This window comes from Herpailurus yagouaroundi, unplaced genomic scaffold (genome assembly GCF_014898765.1).
Source record: "Herpailurus yagouaroundi ecotype Mexico unplaced genomic scaffold, PumYag 198, whole genome shotgun sequence".
Classification (NCBI taxonomy): Eukaryota; Metazoa; Chordata; class Mammalia; order Carnivora; family Felidae; genus Herpailurus; species Herpailurus yagouaroundi.
Genome location: NW_024412429.1, coordinates 6,291,675 through 6,313,908, shown reverse-complemented (window position 1 = coordinate 6,313,908; position 22,234 = coordinate 6,291,675). Strand labels below are relative to the sequence as shown.

The 22,234-nt window shown below is 37.0% G+C and overlaps 1 protein-coding gene across 2 annotated transcripts in view; it reads right to left on the bottom strand.

The window, feature by feature from the left end:
- Positions 1 to 22,234, bottom strand: part of PRKN (parkin RBR E3 ubiquitin protein ligase) — a 1,360,680-nt gene that overhangs the window by 1,254,850 nt on the left and 83,596 nt on the right. The window lies entirely within an intron of this gene.

Genomic DNA, 22,234 nt, shown 5'->3' with positions numbered 1-22,234 from the left:
ATTTCCAATGTCCTAACAGATGTGCTTTACTGCCTTTAAATTCCCTCCAAAAGTTAATTGCTTGTCTATCAAAAAGATAAACATCTTGTTTTAGGCTTTGGGGATATTACATGTGGGGAGAAAAACCAATACTCCAGCAATACATTGTGTCCAAAATGCATTTGCGGTAAGAAAGCCAAACTCTCTCAGAGCGTTAGAATGCTCCAAGGAAGGAAGAGCCAGATTATCCCAAGGTCTTAAAAAGTATAGGAGTCCCCATATCACAACATTAAAATATTTAATACACTTAGATTTCATTATATCAGTAAGGCCTAGCGCACTCCAACATGCATGACTGCAACATATATTTTTTACAAAACAAATTTCAAAATGAAGGTGGCATTCTTGTAGACTCCTGGAATTAAATAATGCTTCAGACAAAATGGACCTTCATCATATCTGGTCCAGTATTTTTCAAACTATAAATCCTGGCACATTAATGAGTTGCAGACTTTAAAAATAAAATGAAATAGAAACTATCAGAAATTTACATTTAGTAAGAGTATATATCATTTTAGGAAACTTTTCTGTCAAGTAAACATACACACAGGCATGCTACATTGTGATGTAAAATATATTTCTTACTGTGAGGTACTATTAAAAAACAAAATTTTTCTTCTACTGTCACCCCTTTATATTGCTGTAAAGTGCTAACATCACAGGGACATTAAATTAAATGTATACTGTAAAGGTGGATAATGACCACCACCCCCGACATTTTTCAATATCCCCTCTTATAAAGTTGTGTCTAAAAAGTATGAAGCACCAGCCTGAGCAAAATGGCAGGTACAGTAAAGGTATGTTCAGATGATCAGCAGCTTGCCTAGAAAAGGATTTTTTTAGAAGAACACAGACAGAATAAATTTAGAAAAAGCACATATGCTGCTTTAGAGAATATACAGTAACAGGAAGATCTCATTGTCCAGAGAGCTGGTTTAAACAGAAAATACGTAAATAGCCTCAGGAACGTAGACTTTTAGAATCAACCATTCAAAGGAACTAAGATGTTGGAAAATAAATCTCTCAGCTAACGATTAACATTAAAAAGGAAAATTATGACTTTGAGTCCTAATACCACTGTTAGATTGGATGGATGACAAAACTGCCTGGATCCGGATGTGTAAAATAACAACACGGAATTGTTACTTATCTGAGTTTTCCATCCATATAAACATACACACACACTCTTTTTTTTTTTTTTTTTTTTTAACTCTCTCTCTCTTTCCAGACAAGACAAGACAGGCAGGCGGGCAGGCAGGCAGGCAAGGAGATTAAAGCATGTTTACAAAACATGGTTCCTCCACATTTATTCTACAGCTTCCTTTTTCACTATACAATGTGGTATGGTCATCCTTCATACAGTCCTCATTCATTCTAATTAGTGTATGCTTTCCATTTTATATATGTTCTACAAATATGTAATAAGTATGGAGGGTACTTTCGTTTTCAAATTTTATGCTTTTTCCAAGTACAAAGGTAATAGTTGCACATTGATGGTGATATATACCATTATAACCTTATGTAATGTTTTAAATAACATACTATCCCTTGATTTATCTACTCTGCACACTGCATTTTGTCTACAATGGCAAATTAGGAAGTAAGGGTACTTATATCAATTCCTGTCTTCTTTCCTACTCCACCTCCTGACGTTTGGCAGTGGTATTTTATTTTTTCCTCTTCCATTATTTCCAACGTATAACTGTAAGGAATATTTAAATTTTCTATGGTTTGACCAACTTTAAATTAACCCCTGCTTCAATGCAAGATGAAGAAGCAATGCACATAGACTGCCTCTACATGGCCTGGGTCCTAGCTCTTTTGATTATCACTAGCTGTGTTATTTTTACAACATCGAGACAATAATTCAGTCTCCAAGGCTGTGTGTATTATTTGGTTGTACAATTTGCTTGTGTACAATGTTTTGTATACAAATTAGAATCCAATATAAGCAACAGTCTAGCACTATGCCTATTTGAATGCCCTTCATCACAGAATCAAGTAGTATGGTTAGACCTTTAGGAAAGGAATTTTCATCCTGACCCTGGAATCTTGCTTCATGAAGGAGAATTTTCAAAGCTTCAGGTCTCAGCAGATTTAATTTTCTTAGTTTTCCAAGTTCTTTTTAGGTTATAGGATTCATCCAACACTCTTTCTCCTATGTTTCATATTGTCCTTTCACTCAACAATTTTGGGGACATCACTCAATATATTTTCATATAGACATGCTTTATCAAGCTTTGCATTCCTCTGGAGTATGATTAAAAATTAGGTACAGAATTCTATATTTAAGTTAATTTTTCCTCAAGTCTTTGAAAAATATTGCATGGATGTCTCCCAGGATCCAGTGCTGCTGATGAAAAATTTTCATTTCTTTGCAGATAGTGTTTTATTCTCACAGGTAGATTGTAGCATTTTCTTTATCATGAGAATATTGAAATTTCACCAAGACAGTTCTACCTATAGTTCATTTTATCCATCCTACCTGCCAGAATTTTTAATCTGATAACGAATGTCTCTGGCAGATTTAGTGCAGTGATGGCCCAAGTTCTGCAGATGCCAGCCCAAACCCAAGTTCTTTGGCTCTCTGGGCTGGCCCACAGAGTAATTTGTTTGGGCCCATGGGACATTAGCAAAAAGAAGTAAGCAGAGACTTGAAAAAGCCCTGTGCATTAGAAATTACTCTTTTGCCGCCCCTAGGAATCCTGTTGCTCAGAGAACAAGGCAAAGTCAGCAGGACGAAGGGACAAGTGACTCTGTGACTCCTGTCTTCACAGTCAAGAGCCAGTCATGTAAGTGAGGTCATCTCACATTGGCTAATCCCAAGCCAATCTTCCAGCTGACCAGAGGCCCATGAGCCAGTGCAGGTGAGAGAACCACACCTTACCCAGACCCAAAGAAGCAACCAGCCAAATCTCAGCCATGTCAGCTAAACAATGGCTGCCATTTTAGGCCACTCAGTTTGGCAGTGTGGTGCTGCAGGCCCACAGTTATCTGCCACATCGTATTTCCTCAGCTTATAAAAATATTCTTTCATTACTGTACTCTGCCTTTCACTGTCTTATATTCATGAGGCATTGGTTGTATTGACTCTACCCTCTATTCTCCTTAACTGTTTTCATGTTCCGTTTCCTTGTCTTTCCCTTCTAAGTGTTGGGAGTTAATCTGCAATTTAACTTGAAGATAGAAACTAGCCTAAGCTTCTATCAGTTGGTCCAATACATTTTTAATTTGGTAATCATAATTTTAATTTCCTAGAAATTTCTTGTGTGCTGTTTCTTTTTCATAACCTGTTACAGATACAATATTCTCTCAAATTCTTTTGAGGATACTAATTAGACTTCTTTTTAAAGGCTCTCATGTCCCCTGAATTATACCTAAATTTTCTGGTATCAGTTACTCTCTTTGTTCATCTAAATATAGTTCTTCCTTAAATATCAAATGATCCTTGATTGTCAGCTTATTTTTCTAAAGGAAAAATGATGTCAATTAATATGGGTAGCTCACACTGCTTCAGCTGCACGTGAAACACCTTCTCCTGAAAGGTCTCTTCTCGGACTGCCAAGGATGTCAACAGTCAGAACGTTCTGCAGAATGGCAGGTAGGCAAGGTGGTGACTTCCACAATGGACAAGACACGTTTTACTTTATGTGCAAAATGTTTTATGAATTTCACTACATAACACAATTTCCACTTTTTCTCTAATGTTCAATGTAAGATTTCATTGTGGGGGGAAAAAAACTGCTTCATGATTTTAGTGCTCCCTTACGAGAAAAGAGAATTAGGCTAGTGTGCAGACTGATCTGTGGATTTAAACCAGCTCACAATAATTACCTTCGCTCAACCTTTTTTTAGGTTCTTGTAAATTAGCTTCCTTAGGTCATAAATGCCTGATGCTGAAAATAGAATTACTTAAAAAAATTGTTTTAATCTTTATTTATTTTTGAGAGACAGAGAGAGTATGAGCAGGGGAGGGACAGAGAGAGTGAGACACAGAATCTGAAACAGGCTCCAGGCTCTGAACTGTCAGCCCAGAGCCCGATGTGGGGCTCAAACCCACGAACCACGAGATCATGACCTGAGCCGAAGTAGGACGCTCAACCGACTGAGCCACCCAGGTGCCCCGAGAATAGAATTATTTTTGAAGGAATACATTTTGAGAATGATATATGTAAAAGAAGAATATATTTGCAAGAATAAAGTTTCTAATACAGTGACTTTGTAAGAAAAACTTGGCTTTTCGCTAAAATTCAAAAGAATATATACTATACGACAGTTTCCAAAGGATTTCTGAAATCAGCAATTAAATAGATGAATGCTTATTATTTGCAAATATTGCTGTACTCAACACTCTAGAATTTAAAGTTCATTTAAGCTTTCTGACACTAAATAATATTTCTTTTTTATGTGTCCAAACTTACGAAAGCAACATAAGCCCAAAAGAAAAGCGGTATATTAAAATAAAATAAGGTTCTCTTCCAATGGCAACAGATATAAATCATTTCCCAAGGAGAGTTCATCAAGGCTAGAGATTGGCAGAAAAATAGTGGCCCTCACCTTCAAAGATCAAGCTAATCTTAAAACACACCCTATCTCCTATGTGGTCTTGATGTATTAATATGCTCATTTGTCTTAAATCTCAAGGCTGGTGTCCAACAGGTTATGGCGACCAACAGAATTTTCTTACATAAAAATGTGTATCTAGTAAGGCTCACTCTATTTTTATTTTAGAACAGTGATTTTAAAAATATGGCGGAAGAACCTAATTTTCAACAAACACTTACAGGAACCCACAAGACATATATCAAAGAAATAAAGTACAGTTGTTTTGCTCAAGGAGGCTGGGGACAGAAAAACCTTCTGACTTAGCCTCCTGGTCTGGAGACACAGCAAAGACATGGTCTTTTCCTCAAAAGAGGCTGAAACTCAATCTTCTATTATATGAAGGAAAACTATCTTTTTCATAAATATTCATTGAATACAATTAAGTAAAATATGTCACCAACTCACTAGGTGAACACCTCTATGTAACCAAATGGTACAAGGTACCTTGAGAGCTGCATAAGACATCTGAGGCAGGGTTCCTAATGCCCAGGTGTCCAAATATGAATCACAGATAAGGCTGAAGCCATACTGTGTGCTGCTTAATTCCACAGCAGACCAGTTTAGGTTGGAATATTTCAGCAGATTAACTGTGGAGGGAAAGGGAAAGATGTTCCTTAACTGCATCTTCAAAAATCACTGACATTCATGCAAACTGGAGAAGGAAGAGAAGCAGCAGAGTGGTGGAGAAATAGACTTTAGCAAAGAGGACTCGTGAATGTGGTAACAAGAGGGCACCTGCATAATGAAGTGGAAAATGGTGTGTATCAGAGTTTGAAGGGAGATGTAATTAAATAGCTACGTGTGGGAAACAAAACTAGTGTTTAAACCATTTGCTGCCACTTCCTGCTGTGCCTGACCCTCTGGGAGGGCTACGTTTCCCTTCTTCACTCAGGACAAATGGCTTGCTTCAGTGATGAAATGTAAGTAGAAGGGATGGCCGTGACCTCCCTTCCACTGCCATAAGGCTGGACACGGTCCAGATAGAACCAGCTAGGTCAGCCTCTATCCCGGACTAAATACAGCAGAAGCCATGCCACTGCCCACCCACAGTGCATATGTGACTGAGCAAGGAAGAAATCGACAGTGGTGAAGTCACAGGATCTGTTATTACTGCAGCGTAGACTACACTGATACAACAGGTTAGAACCAGATTAAGGATGATGTCAGAGAGGACTTTCTGTCAGGCAAAGTAAGCACCTAGTGTGGGTTTATAAGCAGTTTTCATTTCCAAATATGTCCTTTCATTCAGTGGTTTTAACCCAAGGATGGGTGATGCTGAGCTTCATTTTGGCTAGTCTTGATTTGACATGGCAGCCAAGCAGCCAACATTCAAGTCCACCCTCCGGAAATCAAAGATGAGAAGAAACATGTCTTCCTTTCAGTCTTCGCTCACATGTGCCTCTCTTGGTGAGGGCTTATGGCCTCATCTAAAATTTCAATCTAGCCCAGCCTCATCTTTCATACTCTGCATCTGCTTCCCATGCTGTCTTGTTCGCCATAGCCCTTCATCCCCCTTTTGTGTGTGCATAAATATAGAAACTATATATGTACAATTATATATACATAAAATATATATGTACATATACATACATAATTTATATATTTAATGCAAACATGTTTGTATTTATAAATATATAAATATGTATACATTTACAAAACCTGAAAATCGCTACACGTTTTGCAGTATCTACCTAAAAAATTATAATCTCTGTATCTTCAGGAAGAAGACAAATGATCATTCCCTTTTTTTCACAGATAGAAATAGGGAGGAACGGCAAAGCACTGGGAAATTTATTCCAGTTGCTTTGTTATATCAAACTGCAAGAAGGACTTCAGCCTGTTTTCTCTAACCGATGAAGTATATCATAGTTGAGGCAAATCTTGACCTGTACTGGCTCGGTATATCTTGACTATTAGATGACTTATTTACAACAGAGTAGGTGTTAGGAAAACCCACATCTCCTTTCATGCTGCCAAAGAAACTGAGTGTTACTTGTGACCAAAGTCAGAATGTGGAACTTGTTGTTTTGTTTTTGTTTCTGTTTTCTCCCACCCCCCATAGGTTATTAAGTATAGTGAAATCGTTGATAGGTGAAATATTTCTGGTATATTATGGTAATCTGTATTTTTTTAAGTTGACTGGGGGATTTATCATTTTCATAGTTTTTTGTTTTGTTTTGTTTTTATTTTTGTTTTGTTTCTTAATGGCAAAACTAATGTTTTAAACAAAACAACTTTTAATGTACTTTTAGAATGCTATCATTTTAAACGTACAGACTGACTATAGTACCTTTGCAAAATACGAGACCTTTCACAGAATATGATTGTTTTTGTTGTTTCCAAAAAAACTTTCCTCCTCAAAGTAAGACACTAGGCCTTTGAGAACAATTCTCAAGCTAATCATGGAAAAAAGAAACTTTGGTTATAAATTTCTGCTCTTATTACTTCACAGATGAAAGAAATCTAAACTAGAACACTCTATAGATGTCCTAAAAAATTAAGTAAGCATGGGATGATTAAAATATAGTACCTTCACATGTCTTTAACTGCATTATATTCTATAAAACGTTTATTTATTTATTTATTTATTTATTTATTTATTTATTTTTTAGTTTTTAAAAAAAATTTTTTTTTCTTTCAACGTTTTATTTATTTTTGGGACAGAGAGAGACAGAGCATGAACGGGGGAGGGGCAGAGAGAGAGGGAGACACAGAATCGGAAACAGGCTCCAGGCTCCGAGCCATCAGCCCAGAGCCTGACGCGGGGCTCGAACTCACGGACCGCGAGATCGTGACCTGGCTGAAGTCAGACGCTTAACCGACTGCGCCACCCAGGCGCCCCAATGTTTATTTATTTTTGAGAGACAGAGTGCAAGCAGGAGAGAGGCAGAGAGAGAGGGAGACACAGAATCTGAAGCAGGCTCAGGCTCCAAGCTGTCAGCACAGAGCCCGACACATGGCTTGAACCCACGAACTGTGAGATCATGACCTGAGCTGACCTTGGATGCTTAACCAACTGAGCCAACCAGGGGCCCTATATATTTATTTTTAAATAAAAAAAATGAAAATAACTTACCATTCACATTTTGAACACATAAAAAATGTTTGAATATCTGATAACTACCAATACCTTTAAATCTGCTATGTGCTAGGAGGGAATCAACATCAGAGTAAATAGGGCAAAGTTTCCACTCTATGGCACTCACAGTATCTACAGATATTAAAACACAAACGCATAATTACACTATCTCCAACTCACTCAGGAGTTTCTAGAAAGTGCCATGAGATATTCAAGAAGGGAGTAACTATGTCTTAAAGATGAAAGAAAATTCTGAGGAATTGACATTTGAACTCCATTTGAAGGATGTATAGAAGTGTGTCAAGGAAGAAGTTCCTTCCTTATAAAGAGCCCAGCATATACAATGGTGCAGAGGTAAAAGACAAAAACGAAAACAAAAACACAAAGCACACTCGGAAAAGAGATTGTGGTTGCTGTACCCAAAAGAGCAAGTATTCAATAAATTGCAAGTTTTGATAGATTATTTAAAAAAATGATTACTGTCAACTAAATGTTTGTTACAGAAAATAATTTTGGTAGAAATAATGTCCCTGGATTGTAAAGAGCTTTATACTACATGGTATGCATTTTGAAATTTGCTTTGTAGGTAATAAGAAATTATCAGTGGTTCTCAAGCAGGGGAGTGATGTGACCAACTTATTTATTTATTTTTTATTTAAGTAAAGTAACTGGAATTGAAAGTGAAGGAGACAGGTGACCAAGAGATCAGTTAATAAGCAACTGTAATGACTGAGGTGAGTTAGGCAGAGTGAATGGAGATTAATAGACAGATTTAAGAGAATTTATCTCTAATCACTATGGTGGGATAACACATATAGATAGAAATTCCCATTTAATTTAATTTAATTTCAATAATTAAAAACTCACGGAACTGTTTGGGGCAAATTAACTTTTAGATAACTGACAGGCAATGAAGATGATCAGTGGGCAGTTCCAAATAATGGAATCAGGCTAGGAAAGGCATCAGAGTCACCACTGGAGAGGTGGCAGTTGAAGTCAGCTCAGGAGACTAAGATACCACCCTATGGTATACCCTGGCAAAGAAAATAGAAGGAACCAAGGAGCCTGGGAAAGCAGGATCAGAGACAGAGGACAACAAAACAGAGAGTTACACTCCAAAAATCAAAAGATAACAGCTTCAGGCAGTAGAACATAATGTCCTAAGGTCAACAGAATCAAATATACGAGGACTATAAAAGTCCTCAGATATATCAGTAAGGAGGTCCTTAGTTAGGAAAATTTGAGAGTATAGGAGAAATCAGATCATCATGAAATCAGGAATAAGTTACAGGTAAGGTAGAGAAACAAAGACCACGGTTTCTGAAAGTTTTGGTAATAAAGAGATTAAGAAAACAAGGACATTCACCTAAGAGCAAAGAAGAGTTTAAAATTTAGACAGTGAGAACAGCAATGTAACCGCACAGAGTACAGTGAAGGAGACACTGAATATGGACACATTGGAGACATCAAAGAGAGAAACTACAATTGTGAGGCACAGTAATTCAGAAATAACCTTGGAGATGAAGAGGGGAGACCATTCTTTTACAAGTATTCAGTGTGAGCCAGATGTTTTGCTCTACACTTTCATGTGTGTTTCCTTAATTAGCCAAACACTGCTTCTAGTTCTCCCTAATTTGCAGTCACTGAATGGTGGCCTAGAGAGGTTTATTAAAGACGGAATATCTCAGAAGTGATGATGTCTCTGTGAAATAGGAAACAAGGTATTCTGTTCCAACAGCATGAAGAATTGGGTTGTAGAAATGGGAGAAGGTGATTCCTGGAAAAAGGAAGGAAGTGCAAGGAACAGGAAAGAAAAAAAACAGATAGTGTAGTAATTATTATACAATAAAAAATTAATCTGAAATGATTTAATTTTTTCAAGCACTAGCTCAGCAAAAAGTACACCCTTATAAATAAGGTCCAATGGATGCCTTAATGAACAGTGACCTTTAGTTTTGCAAAGAAGACAGGAATATGGTTCAAACTGATGTTACCAAATCAGTCCCCTCTAATAATTTAATTTTTTTTAACGTTTATTCATTTTTTGAGAGACAGAGAGAGACAGAGCATGAGCGGGAAAGGGGCAGAGAGTGGGAGACACAGAATCCGAAGCAGGCTCCAGACTCTGAGCTGTCAGCACAGAGCTCGATGTGGGGCTCGAACTCATGAACTGGGAGATCATGACTTGAGCCAAAGTCAGACGTTCAACCAACTGAGCAACCCAGGCGCCCCAGTGCCCTCTAATAATTAATCTTAAATCAGTGGAGGCATTTCTATAAGGTAATTGTGCTAAAATAATGTCTATGTGCTATTTCACAAGTATTTTACTATGTGAAAACTCCATGCTGGGAATAACTATCAAATGACTAAAACTAATTATCTCAGCATTGATCTGGATGATGATCCACAATGAATGGAAAAAGACTAATCCTATATGTCAGGGCTTTCCTGTTGCTGCAAATCAGATATATGTAAGAAACACTTTTGTTATGTCCTTTACTTATAGATTAAAATATGGTCTAAAATAACCCCACATGTTGACATACTTAGAAATTCTATTTCAGCTGAGTACAGATTGCACTGAATAAATAAAAATTTTAACACTGAGTTAAGGAAAGTTCAATTTTATAACATGCTTTTAATTTTGTTATGGGAAAATAACTAATACATAATGCTTGACCATGTGGTCTTGGAGTCCTTTTGCTAATCACCCACAAATCACTGCATACATCTCACAGCTGCTACTTATTATTAACGGTACTCTCTCCCCAAAGCTTATTTCTCTTTTCACATCTTTTTGTTTTAACCATTGTCAAAGAACATTTCTATTTAAAAAAAAATTTTTTTAATGTTTGTTTATTTTTGAGAGAGAGACAGAACACAAGCGGAAGAGGGTCAGAGAGAGAGAGAGAGAGAGAGAGAGAGAGAGAGAGGGAGATACAGAATCCAAAGCAGGATCCGGGCTCTGAGCTGTCAGCACAGAGCTCGACGTGGGGCTCGAACTCACGAACCATGAGATCATGACCTGAGCTGAAGTCGGACACTTAACCTACTGAGCCAGCCAGGCGCCCCTAGAACATTTCCATTTTTAATAGCATCGATTACACAACCCAATATATACAAGTGTGCACACGTGCGTGCGCACTCACACACACACACACACACACACACACACACACACACACAATGATGCTTTACATTTAAATTAATGCTAAGCATTTGATAAAAGCTTCAGCAAACCAAAATATTGCAACAGTTTTATTTTAGTCAACACTTTAAAATCCTTCATTAAAGTCTGGCAGCCTAGAGAACGAGTGAGGCAAGCAGGTATTAACATGTTGGAATAACAGTCTGGTACAGAAAGCAATTAGCTCTTTTAAAAATGATCTATTTTATGTAAGTTACATCTAATTTGGGACATCTGCTTTAAACAATGTTAGGATTAAATTTGAGTTTTGTCACATAATAAATCTAGAATAACTATTAATTTTTCAAAGTGCAAGCAGTTGGATAGCATAGCAGAGAAAATGGTATAAAATTAAAATGAAAGTATTTGAATCCTAATAAAACCCTTGCTTCTATCCTTCCCAGAAAATATTATATGTTCTATCCTTTTTCCAATTGGATATGCTATCTAGCCCTACAGTAAATTCCTGCTGGGCCAGGATTATGACTCAGTCATCACAATCACACACATTAAGCAACCGTAAATGGCTTGCACGAGTAGGTGCTAAAAGTATTTGTTGAAATACAAGGTCCATAACCTCTCCACTCCAACAAGTTTCTTACCCATACAGTGAACGTATTGATTTGTTAACATGTTAGTCTTATAGTAATAGTGTATAAGAAGCCAAAGAAATACTAAATATATCAAATAATTCATTGAAACCCTAAAGGCCCTTTTAACCAACAAATGTGAATTCTTCCCTAAGCTTTATGCTATCCTGCCAAGCTAACAGATTTTCGTCTTATTAATACTGCACAGATCTTCAGAAAGTTAACATCAATTACTTTGATTTCCCAGGCTGCCTAAACTGCTAATGGAACTTAGTAATTAAAGTTCTTTTAAAACAATCCCAAATCTGAGCATCTTCCCATTCTGCCTGATTAGGAACTGCCATCAACATTAACATCAGTCGTTGACAGTGTAATATACATTTGATGTGGCACAGGTAATCATTATCTACAAGTCCTTTCCCTAAGATGTGTCTTCTCTCTAGGAAGAACACGTAATGGGGAGTTAAGATATTTCTATTTCTTATAACTGATTCCACCATGAATCTTGTATGAAGCCTCCACATTCAGAGTAAAGATCTCTTTACTTGTAATATTCCCAGTCTCATTCACAGTAAAATGCCCTTGAATTCCACCAGCATCTTAAAAGGCTACTTTGTCCATTTCCTCCTTTTCACCAAAAAATGCAATCAGATACAGATACATTGTACAATGTCTTATATATGTATTTGGAAACAGGTCCCCAACCAAATTGATGATCAGTATTCAGGGGGTAAGAAAAAGCACTTGTTAAAGTAAAAAATCAATAGGAAGCAAAATGAGTCTGAAAAAGGAAAAAAGAAAACAAGTTTTTAAAATCACTTGGCCACAATTTAAAAGGACTCCAATCAAACTGACTAGCATAACTAGGTTATTAGTCTTTATGTCCTTCTGGTAAAATCTTCACCTTTTTCTCAAAGCTTCATTCAAATATAAGAGACCCCAAGACCTCCCAGCCACCAAGTGATGATCTGAAGACCCGTTCTGGAATCCGAAGATTCCAGATGTACTGTTTACAATGTTTCCAGGAAAAAACTAAAAGCTTTACAACAGATTCATCTGTGCTAGACTTCAATGAGATGTCAGGCCACCTGAGGAACGATGTTCCATTACAGTCTAGATAAGTTGTAAATCAGATACATGAAGTAGTCCATCAATTTAATGCCAAAATTAAATTGGAGTTATCAACAATCACTTACAGATAGACAAATAATTGTCTTTATTACTTTTGTTATAATCCAGCTTTTCCAAAAAGAAACTGCAATATTAACCCTGTGGCCTGCCTGGGAGTTCCTTATAAGAAGGATGCTTTAAGAATTGATTTTGTGTAACTGGAATAAAAAAGAGACATAGGTAGACAAGACAGAAGCAAAAACTGAAATGAGAGGCAAAAAATGTCTAAGACGAAAATAGTTTGTCATTAAAATATAGCATTAGTAAAAATAGAAGAAACTAGTCTCATGAAAGAGTGGGTCTAGTCTAACATAATAAAAAATAATCAGGCTAACATTTTAATAATATGTAATATAATAAATATGATAATATATATTTTATAAATATATATTATAATCATTTTAATGATCATTTTGTAATAATCTTTAATCATACTCTTAATAGTATATAATATAATAAATATAATAAAACATACTTTAAAAATATATATTTTATAATCATCTCCTTTCTGGAAAACATGAAACTCAAATTCAAAGGATTTGGCAGTTACAATCCTATGTGAGAAGGATTTTTCATTTAAAATATTAGTGTTGGGGCGCCTGAGTGGCTCAGTCGGTTAAGTGTCTGACACTGGATTTCGGCTCAGGTCATGATCTCACTGTTGTGAGATTGAGCCCCACATTGGGCTCCGTGTGGAGCACAAAGCCCGCTTGGGATTCTCTCTCTGTAACCCCCCAGGCCCCCACTTGTGTGCTTGCGTGCACGTGTGTGTGTGCGCGCACACATGTGCTCTCTCTCTCAAAATAAATAAATTTTAAATAAATTAAATTAAATATTAAATGGTGCTAACTTTCAATATTTGTCATATTTAATTTATACTTTATGTGTATATGAATTTTCAATGTATCTTTAATATCCATCTTTTAGTATTCACTGCTATTCCTCTCAGCACCTGTATAGCCCAGGTGAGCAAAACTATTTCAGGGTATAAAATCATCAGTCTAAAAAAAATAAATGAAATGAAATAAGATGAAACAAAATAAAACAAAACAAAATGAAATAAAATCACCAGGCTAAACCTTTCAGGAAATTTATCTACTGAGTTCTTGGGAAAGAAGAGATTATAACTCCTAAGATTCTAGTTTCTAGAGAAGTTCAATCATGTGTAATGACGGATTTACAGAACTTCATACATTCAGCTGTTTTTGTTTTCGTTTTTGTACTTGGGAATCATATGAATTTGTACAGATCTGGAAGTTGTAAATTGCCTTAGTTCTGTACCCACTCCCTGAATGTAGGCATCCAATAAGTCCCATCACTAGTGTTGCCAGCCTGGTCTCTCTCTCCCCTTAGACCCTGAATGTCCAGGGATTTGATGGAGGGAAGCAGATGGAGTGTGCCAAGGTAAACTAAACAAGAAAATACACATGGATAACTCCTTTCCATCATTGCCCCAAATGTCCTGGGTAGGAGTGGCAGATAAACACTGTTTAACTGAACATTAACACTTCTGAGTAATTAGGAATGGAAAATGTTAAACTAGACTAGACAGTCGCAGAGAAAACCAAATGCAGAAGAAACCACCACATGGCATAGTGACAAGAGAACTGACCGGCATTTCCATGAGGACTCCGGTGATGATCATGTTCCCTCAAAGTCAAAGTCCCAGAACAGCGGGGGTGCACTCACATCTAGGGTTGGATGCAGCACTTCTCTAAGGGTAGAATGCGGGTGATACAGCCTGAAGGCTCAGACCACTGCCTCTGGGAAGCCTCCCGTCTGCCACTTCTAGGACAGCCTTGATCACTTCACTTGGTTAGGGCACACTCATGCGTCTCTCTCCCTGTAGACCCCACACCTCTTACAGCAAAAGATTTTATGTCTTATTCAGCTTTTATCACCAGCAATGGCTGACACACACACGGTGATGGACAAACCCTTATTTTTAAAACAAACTCTCCAATTTTCTCACCTGTGATACTGAAATTTTATGTTCCTTTTTAACCTCTACGATTCTACTATTTCATTTAAAAAAAAAAAAAACTCAAACAAAACCCTTCCCTCAGCCACTTAAAATATAGTAAGTTTCTTTCTTCACTTTGCAAATATCAAAGAACAAAGCATCTTTTGTTACTTACCCTGATTTCTCTCCCTTTCGTGTAAGCCAGGCCTGGGTCCTCATAGGGGTAAGTCTCACACACAACAGTTAACAGAATAGCCCCATGCATATTTTTTTAGAGGTAGGGAATGAGCACAGATATGGGTCTTGAGAAGGGTAGTCAACTGCATTACAAGCCACATATTCCATTTCCAAATTAAGAGATTTCCTTGGTCTTTAGGTCTCCCTCCTTCCTTTCCCTCTCCTCTTCTCCATCACCCCATCCTTTCCTTTCTTCTTCTCTTTCTCTTTCTTGGTGTTTGACCAGAAAAACTAGCAGTCATGAGGATCAAAGCTGTGCAAGGAAAGGCCTGACATTTAGGATGAACTCATCGGTGTGAGTATGAGGCTCAAAAGGCTCTAATTCGACTTTGCTGGACTCTGCATGAGACCATGTCTGTTACTGGTGTCATTTTTACCCCCACATTTCAACTATTCTCTGAGAGTGGAGCTCTGTAACATTACCTCACCTTATTATGAAAGTTTTCTTATTTTTTAAAATAATGCTCTTAATTTTCACCTCTCTTCTAAGCAGTTGTGTATTTCCTAATTTGCTTGACATTCAGATTTTTCAACTGTCATTATGATTTAAGAGTTTGTTGATTCTAAATGGTAATCATATTTAAAAAACACTGTTCCAAGGAACACAATTTTGTGATGCTTAATCGTATCTGGTGATTCCACTAATTACTTTACACGGGCAAATCTGTTATACAGCACATGTGAATACCTCAATCACATGTCTAATTTCAGGATTGGACCTATGGAATGTGGGCATATTTTGTATGGTGCAGCTAGTTGAAATCTAAGAACTATAACCCATTCTTTCCATCACTCAGGATCTCAATTCTTTTTCTTTACCCAGAAGTAGCAATACTAGTTCTAAAAAGTATAATGGCATCAGGCATGTTTGGAGAAAAACCTGCCTCCCAAATTAAAACAACTGGTTACCAAGTATTCTGGGTACAAGGCATTCCATAAGAATTAAAACGGCTACGTTTTCTTAAGTGTTGTGACTGAAATGTAATGAAATCATAATAAAATTATATAATTAAAATTATTTGACTTTTGCCAAATCTCACTGACAGCTATGTATGCTTAAATATTAACATAATCACACAAAAAAGTTATCGCTAAATTGCTCTAGTTTTTCAAATACTCCTAATTCAATTATTGGACAGTACTTTTTTTAAAACTATAGAAACAAATCAGTAGGAAAAATAGAACTCAGTGACATGGATTTACTTATTATACAAGCCTGACACGAAATAACTCCTCCCCATAAATACATGGGAAGAGCACCATGGCTTTTAAATCATGGAACCATTTATACCTACTATGGAACAATGCAGGAAACAAGCCAACAAAGGTGGTCTAGCTCTGTTCCTAAACTTTCTATTTTATCGAGGAAATACGTGCAAAGAAGTTGCTAAAGATGGCACACCCTGTCAAAGGCTATTTCAGTGAACTCTCATGTAAACCCTAACCATCCACGGAGCTGCTCAAGAACATTATAGAAGCTTTATTCCCATTTCCCACATTGCAACATTACCAATCAAGAGACAGTGCCCAGTGCGAATAGTGACAGAGAATGGGTACATATTAAAATAAATCAAGAAAGAACCCACAAAGAAGCAAACCAAAGTTCGGGACATCCATGGGTAGGCTGAGATTGCAGGGGTCCAATTTGCAAACACACACGTGCTCATGTGCGCAAGCTCCACAGAGTCCGAATGATGAGGAGAGATGAGAGCCTCATATAAGAGCTCCTGAGCAAAACTGACAAGGTGGACAGTGCCTGACAGGTGTTCAGTCACAACAGGACCAGCTCTTGGATTTGCACCTTCACTGTGCCTTGAGTCCCACAGAAATTCCTTCAATCCAGACAGAATTTCTAGCTTCAAGTCAGGAAGAAATAAAAGTCAGGAAGAAATAAAAGCCAGGACCTCATAGCTGCCTTTCATATTCTCTTCTTCCCTAGTAACTCTGCCTATTATAAATGAAAGAATGAAAGAGTAAGTTTTTTATTAAATTTTTAAAAATGTTTTTATTTATTTTTGAGACAGAGAGAGACAGAGCGTGAGCAGGGTAGGGGCAGAGAGAGAGGGAGACACAGAATCCGAAGCAGGCTCCAAGCCCTGAGCTGTCAGCACAGGGCCCGACGAGGGGCTGGAACCCACAGACCGTGAGATCATGACCCGAGCTGAAGTCGGACGCTCAACCGACTGAGCCACCCAGGCAGCCCTAGAGTAACTTAATTAAAATAAAAATTTTAGCAAATTCTTGTAAATTGGGGTAATTTGTTAGGTTAATGGGAAACTTTCACCATTTAGTTTCAGAGCTTCTTTCAAAGCCACCAACTTAAGCCACTTATTCCTAAATTTACTTCATCAATATTAATTTTCATGCATTCATCTCTAACTAGGGTTAAATAATTAAAAAAATACAATATATTTTTTTTCTGCACAAAACTATGGCTCTTCAATCCAATGGACAGAATGAATGAAAATGCCTGAAGAGAGCATTTAACTCAACTCTTAAGTCTTACAACATAATCAAGGCACACGGTATTTCACAGATACCTTCCGTTTCCTTCATGATTAGTTTTAAAAAGAAAATAATGAAATGTGAAATTCTTTCTCAACTTCTGATGTGTCCTCACAGACATGGTATTGCACTCTGTAAAGAGTTCCACATTATTTCTGCCCCTCTGTGCCTGACTATAAGATGAAGACAACAATATTATCCCCAAATGGTTGTTACTACTCTCCACCTCTGTGAGGCATGGAATGAATGATGATCGCCTTTCAAGCCACCTCCTTTATAATGAGTTGATACAGAACAAGCGTAGACAGGCTAGGGGAAAAATGTTTTAGAACAACCAAAGCAAAATTCTTTATATTAAGAAATCTGAAAAGGAGATATATTATCTATGCCCACACATGCAATGACAGAACTGACTTGAAATCAGTTAAGAGCAAAACTGGTGGATACTGTAATTCTGATTTCGTCTCCCTGGTGACAGAAGCCTACAATTGTGATACAAGGACACAAAGGTTTTGCCACAGTATCTAAATTCTAATGCTCTAATGTTTTATATCCGTCCTCTTGCCATCCATTCATCCCTCCCTCCCTCCCTCTATCCATCCCTCCTACTGCTTTGCCCAGGTCTGGAACAATGGCCTCCGTTCCAGTTTCCCCTCTTGTCAAGTCATCTCACTAATATCAGTTGACTCTTTCTGAATTCTTAGGTCTGGATCCTTCCAATGAAAAGCTTTCACTGTGTCCCCAAACATTGTAAGTGCTACCCACACTACCCTGTATATACCTCTGTCTGCACCTCTCTGGTTCTGGTTACTATGCAAGGCCAAGTTTGCCAGCCCTCTCCTATGTCTTGTTCTTTCCCACTGCTATGAACATTCTTCAACAAAGATTTGTTGCAATTAAACATTTCCAAAACAGGGCGTGTGGTTTTTCATTCCTTAGGGGCCTGCATCTGGGAAAATGGCACCATGATTCTCTCCCAGGTGCTCGGCCTGTTAAAGTACAATTTTCAAAAAGTAAAATTGTGACTTGTATGTCAATACAAAAAAAAAAAATGTGTCAAAGATTTTATAGACAGAGCAATTAGTGAGGAAACCATTAAGATGTTAAAACCAGTTAAAATGAACATTTAAGAGCTACGTGTTTAAAGGCAATTTTAACAAGCATTGTTAGGGTAAGACTGCTACATTAGACACTAAACGAGTTGATGTCCAGTAGGTGAGTAAACCAGAATTTTTAAATCACCTTTTCTAGCAGGCAGACCTTGTATACCTACAAGACAAAAATCCATAAGTTAACTTCCTCTACCACAAACTTATACAATAGTCCAGAAAACAGAAAACCAAAGGTAAAAGTCATCACTGCACTGAAGGAGCACCCAGCAATCTCTGCACAAATCTATTTCAGATTTTTTTTTCTAACTTTCACCCTTTGATAATAGTATAATCCCCAGAGATTGTTCTTTAAATGAAAGGCTAGCCTCATTAGGTTTGGCCTAATTATTCACAGAAACGCAAAGTCAAAAGAGCCCTAATTAAACACACAGGCCTTCTTGAGTTTGCTCTGCAAATAAGTGGCCTCACAGTCCTGAGCAACTAGGAATGACTAAGAATTAACTTCTGTCTGGACTTTTCACTGAAGCCCTTGGATTAGATTTTTTTTTTTTTAATTTTTATTTTTTGGATTAGATTTTTAAATCCTCAATTATTTTTATTATTTTTTATCATCAGTCTAAAAGACCAAGCCCATGAAACTTTGTCCAGCAGATTTCACTTTCAGTACCTTTAAATTGGGGCTAATTCCTCTTTTTTGAGGGCTCCAAATGTTCTCAGGTCTTTGACCTGGCAGAAGACCATAACATTTGTGAGGCTGGTGCCCTATAAGCCAAGGGTCTTGGGACGACTGTTTAGCCACTGAATCCACATTAAATAGTTTCATGTGTAGGCTTCCACGAAGTACTTATTCTCTAATAGCAAGCTATTCATAACTGATTAAATGACAATCACTCTCGAATGTGATATTGGTTGCACAATTGATTTTTTTCCACATCTATTCCGGTAAAAAGAGAGCAAGATTCTTATTGGATCTATCCAAATAACTATATTGCCAAGTAAAATAATGAATCTCAGTAAAATAGTTGCTTCTGAATTCTAAAGGATGAGTACAGATACCATTAAAAATGTTTATTTCGGTTTAGCGAACTAAAGAATACAAAACGGAGACTTAGAGATAGCTCAAGAACAAGAAAAGGTCTCATCACGAAACCATAAAAAATAGTCCAATAGTACCAACAATATCCGAAGCAATAACCACAAGTAAAAGCCCCCTTATCAATCCACACAGTCCTTGGTAAGCAGGTCTTGTTCCACTGACACTGCTTTCACTAAATAGGTCTGCTCCTGGACTGCCTCAGCCCCCGGATAGTCCAAAAGGCGTCTATCAAGTTGGAAGCCTGGACCCAAAGCTATTCACTGAACTGGCAGTAGTTCAGAGGCTCGTACAGTCCTGTGCACGTGCTGCAAAGTCTTCTGTGCTGAAGGCACAAATTCTAGCTGCAGCTTATAGCAGAGTTGTGAGGTAAGCATTGCAGAGAACACTGCTTAACAAGAGAGTCAGGACTGCGGTTAACTGATCATACTAACCAGTAACAGCCCAATGGAGAAGAGGAAGATTCTCTCTTGGGATACAACAAGCAGCTATTTCGTAAGAGTGTCCTCACAGAGTAAAAATAGAGCAGGGACAGTAGAGGCACTGATATATGTCCATTGATACTGTTTGTTTGCATTTGTTTCTTTTATTTTGTTTTTGTAAATAATGGCATGATAAATTCAACACAAAGCTGAGAAAATGATTCAGAATCCCTGACACCTGGGCAGATTACTCAGCAGGTCAAAAACACCCTTTACCACCCTTTGTTAATTCTGAGACCAATTTATCCCCTGAGCTGAGAGAGTCCTTTCCTAGTTTTGTATAATACAATGTCTGGCAGTAAAAATTTCATGGGCAACCGTTGTTTCTTTAAATTGTCCTGAGAACAATTATATCAGAACTAAGCAAACTTTACCAAAGATTTAATACATTTCATTACCTCTTAACTATAAAACGAGGCAAATAAAATTTCCTTCCCTTGAACACTCTACCACGTGCTCTACACACTCTCTTTTTCCCTGTTCTCTTCTTCTGCTGGAACTAAGACTTCACTTTAGGACAAAACAAGTTCTCTCTCTGTTTTGTTTTTTTCTTGAAAACCAAAAGCCCTTAACCAGCTGCATTCCTCTGACGCTACTGCTCCTAGTAACAACATTAGTTATGATTTTTCACAAATGTAATAACTCGTCTGTAGTAGAGAGAACCGAGAGGTAGATAATTGAGAACTGCCAGTCGCTCACAGCATCTCGGCAGGCAGGCTAAGCTCATAAATACACATTACACGATCTTCTACAGCCACATTCATCCCCCTTACATCTTCCTAAAACGGAAAAAAAGAACATATTCACTGATGTGATCCATTAAAAGAAGAGCCAAAGCTATAGAAAATGGAAAATATGCTTAGCATTAATTTAGTATTCTCTCTTGCCTACAAATTCGTCAGGTATCCAAAATATGATTTATTAATTAACTCAATTTAATATTAATGCAAGTTTTGAAGTTACCTTAGGCCCTGAAATCATATTTGAGCTGACACTTTATAAAACATAATTACTGTTATAAAATCACTGAACAAAATTATGATTAAATATATTTGAGAATATTTCATAATCTCAAACATTATAGAAGAGTAATGTTAACTTATTTGATTAGTAAAGCAATGTAAAAAGTTTAGGAAATTCAGATTCCTTAGTTGTTTCATGAGGGAAACCTAAATTTATTTAAAAATAATGTACACTTACATTATACTTAAATCTGGAAAATCAGAGAAAGTTATAGAATTCTTTTTCTTCTTAAAGGAAAATTATAAAACTAATCTAATGTCTTCAAAGATTCACTTCCATTATGTGAATCTGTAGTCTTACATGTTTCTTAGTAGTTTCTGCAAGAAGGCTAAAATAGTCTTTTTTTTTTTTTTAAGCCTAGCACAGTAGTGTAAGTTCAGTTTGTTTTTTTTTTTTTTTTTTTTTTTTAAGCCTAGCACAGTAGTGTAAGTTCAGTTTTCATAGGTTTGTGAATCTGGGGAATATGGGGTCTACGGAAGTACTTATTTATCTCTATAAACTCATTAGGAAAAGCATCCTCAAATCCATAATAATCTAATATGCCTATACCTAAAAGGGGTAGGAAGATATGGTCCATTCACACAATGACACACACACAAGTTTTCCTGAATTATAGATACACAAAAGCACAGATACATGGAGAGCTTATTCAGTTCCACAGCTTGAGGCAAAGGTCAAAACTAAACTACAAGCACAAAAACTCACTACAGCAGCTCTCAAAGAAATTCTCTCCTTTCCAGTGGGTATGAATTTTTTTTTAATTGATTTGAGTGCACAGGAGAAAAAAAAAAAGACTAAAAACTTGGATTCTCTATCATTTCTCACACATCAAAAATAGGTAAAGCATTAACCCAAATCCCCAATCATCACTGCCACCAATGGGCTTATTGGCGAGAGTCATATGCATTTAATTTATATTTCCCTTCTAGAGCCTCCGGTGAATTTATCACGTGTAATAGGCAGCCATGATATTTCCTGACTTAGCAAGACATAGGAGATTAAAGAATAAAGGAGCGTGAAGTTTAAGAACATAGATTTTTAAAGTTTCATCTTTTCCTACCTAGTGTATTTTCTAATATTCAAAAACTGATAAACCTACTTTATAACTACTCAGAAATAAAAGCTGACATAGGCAGAAAGCCAAAGAAT